This window comes from Orcinus orca, chromosome X, assembly GCF_937001465.1.
Source record: "Orcinus orca chromosome X, mOrcOrc1.1, whole genome shotgun sequence".
In the NCBI taxonomy this organism is placed as follows: domain Eukaryota; kingdom Metazoa; phylum Chordata; class Mammalia; order Artiodactyla; family Delphinidae; genus Orcinus; species Orcinus orca.
The window spans coordinates 6,805,820-6,818,244 of NC_064580.1; the positions used below are offsets into that span (position 1 = coordinate 6,805,820).

A 12,425-nucleotide genomic window follows, 5' to 3' on the forward strand; every position below is an offset into this window, starting at 1 on the left:
ATATACACACACACACACACATATATATATATATGATAGTTAAAGAGAAACGCTGATGAATTTTTTAAATTAATTTTTTATTTTTGGCTGCGTTGGGTCTTCGTTGCTGCACGCGGGCTTTACTTGCAGCAAGCGGGGGCTACTCTTGGTTGTGGTGGGCGGGCTTCTCATTGCAGTGGCTTCTCTTGTTGCGGAGCTTGGGCTCTAGGCGCGTGGGCTCAGTACTTGTGGCACGCAGGCTTCAGTAGTTGTGGCTCACGGGCTCTAGAGCGCAGGCTCTGTAGTTGTGGCGCAGGGGCTTAGTTGATCCGAGGCATGTGGGATCTTCCCAGACCAGGGATTGAACCTGTGTCCCCTGCATTGGCAGGCGTATTCTTAACCACTGTGCCACCAGGGAAGTCCCTCTGGTGATTTTGGAGTGCAGCGTCTGTCGTTTTATAGCTTAATGGATTTGGCTTCTCAGTGGTGTTTGTGTGTTTTTGCTCAAAATTATGTTGAATAGGTAAGTCTAGCCATGAGTCATTTCCCGCCAAATTTCAACAGATGAGGTGTAACACATGGAGAAATGGTCGTATTTCTGTAATAAGGAGTACCTTCTCAGGACTCAAGGCTCTGTTTCCTTTCAGGGTGTTACTCCTGCACGCGCTAGGCGTTTTCTTGGTTCTACATTACGCAGTACACACAGAAATGAGGAACGGAGGGGACAGCAGGACCCACTCCCAGGTTCCTTTCCAAATTGTGGCTCAAGGTCAAAGACGTTCAGTTTGAACTCAGTTTCCCAGGGCATATGGGTGCACATACATGCACGGTGCCAGTTCCAACTGTGGACAAACGGAATCCATATTCTCTCCACCGAAACATGTTTCGGGCACATAATTTTAAAATTTGCACGTGAACCAATTTAAGAGGGATTGCGTGGCCTAGAGGGTCCCCAGACCCTTCCATCCTGCAGACCACAATCAAGGGACTTTAGCTGCTGCAGGCTCTCAGACTGACTTGGAAGGGAGCCAGGTCCTCGGTCTTCACTGTTTTTCTTATACCTCGGCATCCCCATGAGATGTAGATGGTTATTCCCACTGTACACTTAAGATACAGGGTCTCAGACAGGTTGAATACTTTGACCATGACTGTGGAAACGAGTAAGGGTTCAGAGCCAGGAATTAAGCCCAGGGCTGCCTCCACCAGATGCCTCCTCTGATGAAAGGGGTGTTTTTCAAGCGTTGTTCATGTGGTAAAAGACCTCAGGGTTCCAGACAATTAAAATTGGTTCCAAGACACACTGTGAAGACTTAGGTTTCTGACCAGGAAATCATTAGTCCCAATAGTTTTTAAATAATTTTTAAAAAATATTTATTTATTTATTGGTCTGCACCGGCTCTTAGTTGCCGCATGAGGGATCTTTAGTTGTGGCGTGCGGGATCTAGTTCCCTGACCAGGGATCAAACCCGCGTCCCCAGCATTGGGAGCACGGAGTCTTAACCGCTGGACTACAAGGGAAGTCACTAGTCGCTATAGTTTTATTTCTTTACTCCCTCTTCCCCTATAATGAATCTCTCTGTGTTATATGAGATCAGTTAGCAGCTTTTAACCTTTCTAGTACGTTGGAAGTGAAGAGGGGAGTCATTCAAGTCAGCTGGTAGCCTGGGATGTGACTTTATATAGCTTTGGGGGTGACGGAACTCTGGTTCCCTAAAGCACTGCCTCACAATGGGGGCCCCAGTGTTCTGTCTTACCTCGTGTCTGGGATGGCCGCTCCAGCTCCTGCCCTCACATCACATCCCTGTCCCAGTCCTTGAGTAGGAGTGAGGAGGGGGACTTCATTGCCTTTAAGAGCACAGACAAGAGGTTTCATTTCTGACTTCTTCTCATAGCCATTGGCCAGAACTGGGTTACGTGGAAAGCTTCTCCTTTTGGAAGGGTTGTGGCCATGTGCCCACACAAAATCCAGGTGTCCTGTTCTCAAAGGGTGAAGGGGGGAAGTGGATAATGGTAGTCTAGCCGACCCTGTCCTCACTTTAGTGGGAAGGTGGCGTTACTAAAACAACACGTTAGATGCAAAATTCTAGACTGTGGGACAAGGGTCATATATGGTACAGCAAGGGCTCCTGCAAAGCGCATCCCTGGCCCATCTTTTGAAACTCAACTGTGAGTACTTCCTGTCTCCTGGCCACCACTTACTCTGAGTTTTAACCAGGTGACTAGAGACCTCTTTCTTTGTGCACGAAGTGGGAATATGATCTGCCCCGTGTTACAAGGATTACATGGAGTAATGAAGATGGAAGGGAGCGACTCTGTTGCCTTTCTCAGCGTAGGTTGGAGGTCATCTAATGCGCTGTTGGGAGTTACCTTTTTACACGGGTGTGTGTTGTTCATAATGCAGCCTTCCTGTACAGGAAGGGACGTTGGCGCCGCATAGCACGTTGCGTAATATTTGCACACGAGGTTCCTGATGAACTTTTATGCTCTTTGGTCATTTGCATTCACTCCATCTCTCAGACGAACACAGTCACCTAACCAGTAAATGTTTACTGAGCACCTACCACGTGTGTCAGGAACTCTTCTAGATGCAGGGAATATAGCTGTGAACAAACCAGACAAAAAGTTTACATTCTAGTGGATGAAAATATGGGTCAGGTATTGCACACCGGGTGTTGTGGTACCAAAAACAAGTGCGTGTGAAATCACTTTGATATTTTCACTTATGTTGCACTTTATAATGTTTAAATACAGGCGTTATTTAGCAAAGAGCAGATACTAACAGTCATACACCCGCACCCACAGAAGAGGAATACAGTAGAAATGTTGAGTATTGATCGAATATCTTTAAATGTTAATATGGTATATTTGAATTATTTGTTTATAATTTTCAGTCATGTGAGTAGAAAATTAAAGTTCATTTAAGTTCTTTTTTGTTTTCAACAAATACATAAAATACCACCTCCCTCTATATAATAGTACCGGGTTGAAAAAAAAGACGACACAACACTCTTTAGTGTTGCCAGCTAGAAAGAGCGTAAGGAAAAATTGACCACTCCTGGGGTTTGTGTAGAAATGAGCAAACCTAATGATTTTCCCTGGGCATGATCTCTTTTCAGCTCCTGAGAAGTTTATTGTCTTGCAGGTTGAGTGGAGCGGATAGTGATTTAGAGAAGAATTGAGGTGATTAATAAGAGGCCCCTGATTTTGTTTTAATAACATACTCTGACCCAATAAGGACAATTCAGACTATATTTTCTTACAGTGGTAGTGCTGTTAAAATTTATGCAAATGGAACGCTTTTCTGTATTACTAGGCCTTTCGTAGTATTTTGCTTTCCAGGGAGCTCTATAAATCATTATATTTACTTTTTACCCAGTGTATCAGTTCTAAATGCACCTCTTGACCTGCCACCGTGAATTTTCATTCGGTGAGAATCACACTGTTAAACGGAGGTTTATGCCGTGTAGAAATTAAGGAGATAAATGCAGATACACGCAGCTGTGTGAGGTCCCAGTGTGTGATGAATTACTTTCTTACATTTATGGCGGACTTCTCTCCCCCTAATGTGCACGTGGGAGCAGCCCCATTTATGAGTGCTTAAATGGGGACTTCCTCTGTATGACACCGTTTTGACTGATGGAGCCATTAAAATCCAGTAGGAATAATGCGATGGGGGAGGCAGCAGAGACGGCTCCAGGACATCATGTTTGTTTTACTTGACCAGTTTGTTTGGGGCTGAAGCGACTAGATGTGTGGTGTGTGGCGGGTACAGCTTCTCGTGGCACACGTTCTGATGAAATAGTGTTAAAGAGGGTTGCTCTACTGCGTTTTAAGTAGATGCCTTGTAAATTCTTAGCCCGCTGATGCACGTCTGATCATGTCGTCTTCCTTTCTCACCTCCCCCTCCATCCCTCCACGAAGCCTGCCCCGATGGTAGACACGGGCTCTCTGGTCACAACAGTGCAGGACTACATACAAAGTGCCTTCTGGGTGGAGTGGAAGGTTAGCTTCATGGCGATCTGGAAGATTCGGACCATCCTTGGGTTTTTGCCTTTTGCTTTTTTCCCTCTTGATGAAGCTGATGCTCTAAATTTTTGTAGTAAATATGGTGCATTGATAGTGGTATTATCTGACCCATAATTCATAAAATTGAGTGGCATATCTACAGTGTTTTTAGTCTGTTAACCTTTGGGAGAACGTATTCGTTTCCCAGTGGGAGTTAACCTGTGGAGAGCAAAGGAGTTGGCATGAGAGTTATTTTTGTGAGGTAGTAGCTTTATTTTTTTAATAAATTTATTTTATTTATTTTATTTCATTTATTTTTGGCTGCGTTGTGTCTTCACAACGGCTGTGTCTTCATTGCTGCGCACGGGCTTTCTCTGGTTGCGGTGAGCGGGGGCTACTCTTCGTTGCCGTGCGTGGGCTTCTCGTTGCAGTGTTTCTCTTGTTGCAGAGCACGGACTCTAGGCACGCGGGCTTCATTAGTTGTGGCACGCGGGCTCAGTAGTTGTGACGCGCGGGCTTAGTTGGTACGCAGCATGTGGGATCTTCCTGGACCAGGGCTTGATCCTGTGTCCCCTGCATTGGCAGGCAGATTCTTAACTACTACGCCACCAGGAAGGCCTGTGAGACAGTAGCTTTAGAAGAGAGAAGTGTCAAAGCTGTGTGGATTGCCAATCTTTGAGGACATGCTAGTTGCCCATTACAATGTGAAGAGTCTTTGAATGCGGGAAAGACAGCAAGATTGAGTTCCTACGTAGAATGAAGGTGTCTTATAGACAGCATAGGAGCAAGGGGAAAAAAAGGTTCAGCTTGTATAGCACATGAAAAGTGGTTGCAGGAAGAACAGATGAATCCCCCAGGTACATAAGGAGATGGGTTTCTGAAGCTTGGCGCTGTTGACATTTGGAACTGGATCTTTTTGGTAGTGGGAGCTGTCCTCTGTATTGCGGAATGTTGAACAGCATCCCTGGTTTCTACGCAGTAGATTCCAGTAGCTCTCCCCCCAACCGTTATAGCAACCAAAATGTCTCCACCTATTGCCAGATATTCCCCCCGGGGCAGGGGTAGCGTCACCCCAGTTGAGACCCACCAGAATAGATAGATAAATGCAAACGGATACGAGGATCTTCGGTTCTTTCTCGGCAGTGCATACGGCGCACCATGGGAGCCCAAGGAGGCAACCGGCAAACCGTTGGTCTTGGGCTCCAGAAGGCTTTTGACTTACACTCATGTCCCCCAGAGAGCATTAAGTCAGTAAAGACAGAGGTGGGGGAGGAGGAGGGATTAGATGTAGAGGATCAGCATGATGATTTGTTTTCTAATTTATCATATTTCATGGGTATATAGCTCACTTCACAGGTAGCTGCATTTAAATAAAATTTTCATAAATGAATTTGTATAAGCTAATATATTCAACACAGTACAGGATTTACTCATTTCAGTATGAATTTACTTCAAATTCCATTGTGTATCCTTTTCTAATATTAAGAAGCTAGTTGTAGTGAAAATACTCTTATTTGTGTTATATATTCAGCATTTAGACTCTTGTGTCTGGTGAAGGGGCTTCAGAGTATTGGGGGTGTCAGGAATATTGTGATATAGTGATTTACTGCATGAATTTGGTATTATAAAGTTGTAGCCATTTAACTTTGGGCCTTCTCAGGACTCCAAGAAGGGTGAGTAACGATCAGAACTTCCTGGCATAAGAACTGGTACGATCAGAACGATAATAACTGGTACGATCAGAACTTCCTGGCACTTGGAAGCACAAGTGACTTCTTGATCTGTGCACGTTAGACATGGATGTTTCTCACACGGATGAAGTAGGCAGTTCAGTAAGAAAGGACCTTGGAAACCTCCCCCCTCATCTGACCTGAGCATTGTCATGTTAATTGGAAAAGTCAGTTAAGCTGGGAATCATTAAAAAAAAGATGCAAACGCGCCTTACTTTTGTTGTTGTTGTTTTAACCTAAAGCACGTGCATATCGAGTCGTCTGCCAGTACCTTTGCTCTGAGGAAGGTTCACAGCCAGGAAGTTCTGCCCTTTGCTCTGACACCATCCACACCCGTAGTGTATTTCATGTGGTTTCCAGTTTCTAGTGAAAACTCAAGGACACCTGCACGGAAATCTCAACTTCTGCATCTTCCTACGTTTCCACCTTGCCTTCCAGTCATCGTGGTTGTCTTTCCCACACCTAATTTCACAGCGTCTGTTAAAATGATTCCCACTCACCCTGTCCATAGAGCATCAACTTCATTTTAGCAAAAAACCAGAAACAAGGCTCTGTGTGCACTCATACTTCATGTGAAATATCTCAGTGAAGCGTGTCATTGCAGCCGCAGGGACAGCTGAGCAAACTTGGACTGGCTTTGGGAGCAGGTGTATCCGGAGGTGGGGGAAGAAGGGCGGGGGGGCGGTTCTGAGCGCTGCTTTCCAGCTGTGCACGTCCATCCCTGCGTCTCAGGCATCCCGCCCTGAGTTGCTTCTGTAGAGGAAGTAGCAGGCACAGGTAAGCGTGTGTCAGTTCCCTGGGCCTCCTGGTGTCACTTTCCTGAGCTGTGCACACGTAAGTTTGTGCCTGGCTGGCGACAGCAGACAGCAGGCTCAGCCACTGGGAGCGGCAGACTCCTTTACGAGAACCTTTTGCCCTTTATCTTTTAACTGTTAGACCTTCCAGCAAAGAGTGAAGCCTAGTAATTATGTATGTGTCGGACTAGCCTGGTTGTCAGTCTTATGTACTGCTGGTATTAAACTCTTGTATGTAGGTGACACGGGGATGCACCAGCATCTACTCACAACCGTATGAATTTAGAGGGATGTGATTCCACACGGCTTACGCGCACACACTCTATGGTTGTCATTAATGCTTGTTATAAAAGCCCTGTAAGACCTGAAAACGGCACGTGAGTCGTCAAGGAGGAAAATGCCATCTTCACTGGAGTTTGGGTGTTAAGTACATCGTGTTGTATCTGAACTTCAGTTCGTATGCTCTTCCGTGTCCTAGGCTGCTTATTAAGCATCTTCGTGGCGTCTGGCACAAAGCTTAGCTTTGCGGATGGCGCGTGAGCTGGACACACTCTGAGCTCAGCCATGTGGATGCAGAGGCCGTGCCCTGCTGGGGCTTGCCTGCTGCTTGAAGACAGGCAGTAAACGGGAACTGGTCAGCGAGATGCCTTGAGAGTAGCACACGCGGTGAAGAATGAGCAGGGAGATGTGGCCAAGGGGCTTGGGGTGGAAGCGCTTCCACACTGGAGTTAAGAAATGGAGACTGATGAGTTGAAGTCTCAAGGATGTAGCTGGGAAGAGCCCGGAGAAAAGAGTTCCAGAAGGAGGGAACAGCACATGCAAAGGGCAGGCAGCGGGACGGAGCTCTAGAAACTCGAGGGACGTAAAGGAGGCCAGGCCAGCATGATGGAGGCAAGCGACTGACCAGGAGATGAGGTGAGAGCTGTGTGCAGGGGACCCCCAGACAGTTCCTTACAGGATGTGATGGTAATGGTGATGTGTTTGGACTGGGAACCCTCCAGCGGCTTCCCTCTGCACTAACTGGTGGCTGCTGGTGGGGGAGGGATTGAAGTGGCTCCAGGTGGGTTCCAGGCATAAGGCAGCCCCCCTCCCCCCTCCCCCCTCCTTCCCCTTCCTCCCTCCCTCCCCCCTCCCTCCCCCTTCCTTCCTTCCTCCCTCCCTTCCCCCCTCCCTGCCTGCCTCCCTCCCTTCCCCCCTTCCTCCCTCCCTCCCTCCCTCCCTTCCTTCCTCCCTTCCTTCCTTCCTCCCTTCCTTCCTCCCTTCCTTCCTCCCTCCCTTCCTCCCTCCCTTCCTTGCTTCCTTCCTCCCTTCCTTCCTCCCATCCTCCCTCCCTCCCCCTCCCTCCCTCCCTCCACCCTTCCTTCCTTCCTTCCTTCCTTCCTTCCGCTGGGTGTTAGTTGCGGTTCCCTGGCTCCTTTGTTGCAGCAGGTGGGCTCCTTAGTTGTGGCATACATATGGGATCTAGTTCCCTAACCAGGGATCAAACCTGGGCCCCCTGCATTGGGAGCACAGAGTCTTATCCGCTGCGTCACCAGGGAAGTCCCAGTCTCATTTTCCACTAGCATAGCTCAGCGGACCTGGGAAGGAAAGCACAGACTTGGGACACTCTTCAGCGGGGAGCGCCAGTAGACACGCAGACGGCCTAGCTGGAGGAGTGTGGGTCTGGCACGTGACCCTGAATAGGAGGCAGGTGTCATTTATTCGCACAGCGGGCTGGAGGAGAGACAAGTTGGTGTGGGTGGCGGGTGGGTGAAGGGTTCCGCTGTGGACATGCCGTGTGCGAGATGCTGGTGGGACCTCGCAGTGGATCCATCAGGCAGGCTGGTCCAGAGATGCGTGTGCAGCTGGGAAGGCCAGGACCCTGAGACATGTATTTGGGGTTTGAAGCCAGGGGCTGGGTGAGTTCATGGGGAACATGGATGGCAGTGCAGTCCTGTCCAGAGGGGCTCGATTTGCAGTCAAACAGAAAGCAAGGCAAGGGTCAGAAAGATGCCTTTGGAGACTTCCGTGGCAGTCCAGTGGCTTGGACTCTGCTCTCACTGCTGGGGCCCCAGGTTCAGTCCCTGGTGGGGAAACTAAGATCCTGCAAGCCAAGAGGCACAGCCAGGAAAAAAAAAAGATTCCTTCTGGAAACTTACGGTGGCTAAAAGGTTTCCAAAGTCATGCGATAATCCCTTGTATTTTCATAGAGGTTTACAAAGTAAGCTTGTGGGAGATCAGAATCTAGTGAACCTGCCGTCAGGAGACCTCTTGACAGAAGGTGCATCAATATCATCTTACTCTTCTTAACTCTTTTCTTTCTAATGAGGGAAACGGCGTCCACTAAGAATTACGCTTAAATTTCCCTTTTTTCCCTCACCTTGCAGCTTTCGTCTTAGGTGGGAAGAAGTGATTCAGCCTCTAGATTAAGTAGATCTGAATACCTGCTACTTTTCTTGGGCTTCTGGAGTTTCTGCTCCAATCACAGGTACGGTCCTGATCATCATATAACGGCAAAATGTGTTCTTTTTTTTTTTTTTTTTTTGGCGGTACGCGGGCCCCTCACTGCTGTGGCCTCTCCCGTTGCAGAGCACAGGCTCCGGACGCGCAGGCTCAGTGGCCATGGCTCACGGGCCCAGCTGCTCCGCAGCATGTGGGATCTTCCCGGACCGGGGCACGAACCCGTGTCCCCTGCATCAGCAGGCGGACTCTCAACCACTGCGCCACCAGGGAAGCCCGTGTTCATTTTTTTTGAATGAGTTTTACGATTAGCCTTGATTTAGCAATAACATTGATCCCATTTCCCAGCCACGAAGATCAATACAAATTTAATTAACCAAAACATGTCATTTTGCCACTGGGAAGCTAAATTCTCCAAGGACAGAGGCTGCTTAAGGATTTCTGGGTTTGACTGACATTCAGATATTCCAGAAACTACCAAGATCCTGCGACTGTTTCTAGGGAGTGCCTCTGCTTCCCTGGGAAGTATCTCAGAATGTCACCTGTGAGTTTGAAGATCACTGAGGACAACTTCTTTTCACAGTTGGAGAGTTTGACTCTGGGTTATGGAAAGAAAGCAGACATTTATTCTTGACTTGCTTCAGAGTAAATTGTTATAGACATTTCGATCTAAGTTTGTCTGTAGCCAACAGCAGGGTCTTTGGAAGAAATACATTTGCATTGAAGGTTCATTTTCTTTGAGATCTTTTTTATTATGGTAAAACATATGTAACATAAAATTTACCGTTTTTTAACCACTTTTAAGTACACAGTGTACTGTTTGGTGGCATTAAGTGCATTCACCATCCACCTCCAGAACTTTTTCATCTTCCCAAATTAAAACTCTCAGTAATAACTCTCCTCTCCTCTCCATTCCCCGCTCCCCCCAGCTTTCTGTCTCCATTTCTGACTACTCTAGGTACTTCATGTAAGGGGGACCCTGGGTTACTTGTCCTTTTGTGTCTCACTTATTTAACTTAGCATAATGTCTTCAAGGTTCATCCGCATTATAGCATGTGTCAGAATTTCATTTTTTTTGTAAGCTAAATAATATTCCGCTGTACGTATAGACGACATTTTGTTTATCCATTCGTCCATCGGTGGATATCTGGGTTGTTTCCATCTTTTGGCGATCGTGAATAATGTTACTAAGAACATTGGGCTGCAAACATCTGTCCAAGTTCCTTCTTTCAGTTCTTTTGGTTTTATACCTAGAAATGGAATTGCTGGATCATCTGATAATTGTATGCTGAATGTTTTGAGAAACCATCCTGTTTTCCTGGAGGTTCATTTTTAAGTAATCTTGGTAAGGTATGACAGCAATGGAATCTAACCGTGCTTCATCTTATCTCACACAAGAGTTAGCAAACTAGAGCCTGTGGGCCAAATTTAACCCATTACCTACTTTTGTACAGTCAACAAGCTAAGGATGGTTTTTACAGTTTTAAGTGGTCCAAGAAATCAAACCAAGAAGAGCGACAAGTCGTGATGCATGAAAGTTCTATTAACTTTATTGCACGTAATGAAAGTTTCCTCGGAGCACAGCTGTACCCATTGACGTCTGTATTGTCTTTGTTGCTCACTACAGTGGTGGAATTGCGTGGTTGTAACTCTATATGGCCCATGGAGTGAAAACTGTTTACTGCCTGACCCTTTAAGAACAGGTCTGCCAACCTCGAATCGAACAGGTTAACATGACAGCAAGTCAGATGAGCACAGTTACACCTGTTGAATGCTCTGCTCGCGTACGGGGGCTTTTCCAGGGGTCTTGGTGGGTCATCAAGCCGTCTCCCTAATGTATCACACCGTTCTGAACCTCATTTGTGTCACCGTTTCACAGTTAAGCATCAGTCCTTGGGGAGACTTCCTTCGGTCGGAGATGCAGGGGTAAAACCCCAACCAAGTTCGAAAGTCGCCCACTTCAGGTGCATGTGCTTTTCTGTTCCCAGTGCCAGAGTTCGCCTCCCTGTCCTTGTAAGGGACTGTCTCTTCCCACTGAAAAAGAAGTAAATCTCTGTATAATGGAGGATCCAAACTGAGAAAGATTTCTCAAAATTCACATACTTTTCTCATATACTTTTTTGGGAACAAGGTTTGTGCCCTACTAAAAGGCACTGTCTTCTATTTTTAATCTGTGATATTTCTGTAAAACCATGTAAATGTCATCCTTAGAACGGAAGGGCATTTTCAGCATTTTTTTGCAAAGTGCTTTTCTGTGCAGTTAGGGCTGTGTGTGACTTGTGAAGATTTCTCTTCACACAACCGGAAATCTGACACAGCACTGGTTCCCTCTGTTAACAATGACATCTTCCAAGTACCATTTTAGGGTAACACTTTGTTCGGTTTAATTTGTTGTCAGAAATATCATCCCCAGAGCTTCTTAGTTTACACAAGTACCTATATACTTATGCATTTAACATATTTTCTTTAATTCATGAAAGCGATCTTAAGGCCTGAGAGAAATTTGAACAGCTCAAAGGAAATCAGGCTAAGCTTAAACTAGGAAATTCACTTAAATTCTAGTTTTCCTTTATATTTGTTTTTTATAGGAAATAGGGCATTTGCATTTTTGAAACTGTTTGAAATTATATTTGCATGAAGAAGCCTGTTGCCTCCTAGGCTGGTAAAATGGTATCAATAAAATAGAGAAAGGCAGGCAGATAAAATCATTTGGTTACGTGTAGCGTGAAGATAACCGCTAGTCAAGAATTGTAGCATCTACACTCAGTCTAATCTGATTTGTTTTCTCATGTGATCCTGTTCTTTCTTTCTTAGACACGCTTGCTCACTTAAGAATTCCGTTGTTTGAAAACCAAGTAATTTGTTTCCATTTAAGAAAAACTAGGGGGCTTCCCTGGTGGCGCAGTGGTTGAGAGTCCGCCTGCCGATGCAGGGGACGCGGGGTCGTGCCCCGGTCCGGTAAGATCCCACATGCCGCGGAGCGGCTGGGCCCGTGAGCCATGGCCGCTGAGCTTGCGCGTCCGGAGCCTGTGCTCTGCAACGGGAGAGGCCACAGCAGTGAGGGGCCCGCGTACCACAAAAAAAAAAAAAAAAAAGAAAGAAAAACTAGGGATAAATGTGATTATGTTCCAGTTGAAACGAAAGCATTATTCTCTTACAATTTTGTGTGACTGTTTTAGTCCCTTTAAGGGAATTCTCACATTCATTCCTTTGTGGAAGTGACTGATGAAAATGTTTGTAGGTTTATCTTGGCTTTTTATTTTTATTTATGTTTTAATTGTGGTAAAATACACATAAGATTCATCTTGGTTTTTATTTTTTCTTTAAAAATCACAGAGAACATAGAACAAAAGGAACACAGCAGAATTCCAATGCCCAGTGTGCAGCTGTTCCCATGCTGTGATTATAATTGTAACTGTCGTTCTGTACAAGCCGACACGTCTGGCTTTGTGTGTATTTGAACATGTGAGTTTGTGCA

The 12,425-nt window shown here is 46.1% G+C and overlaps 1 protein-coding gene across 8 annotated transcripts in view; it reads left to right on the forward strand.

The window, feature by feature from the left end:
- Window positions 1-12,425, forward strand: part of TBL1X (transducin beta like 1 X-linked) — a 227,141-nt gene that overhangs the window by 128,571 nt on the left and 86,145 nt on the right. The window contains exon 1 of one of the 8 annotated variants that reach the window (XM_033420228.2): window positions 8,957-8,975. The exons of the other annotated variants lie outside the window; for them this stretch is intronic. The gene's annotated coding sequence lies outside the window, so the exon portion shown is untranslated. Of the gene's footprint in view, window positions 1-8,956; window positions 8,976-12,425 lie in introns of those variants that run through there. 8 annotated transcript variants of the gene reach the window in all.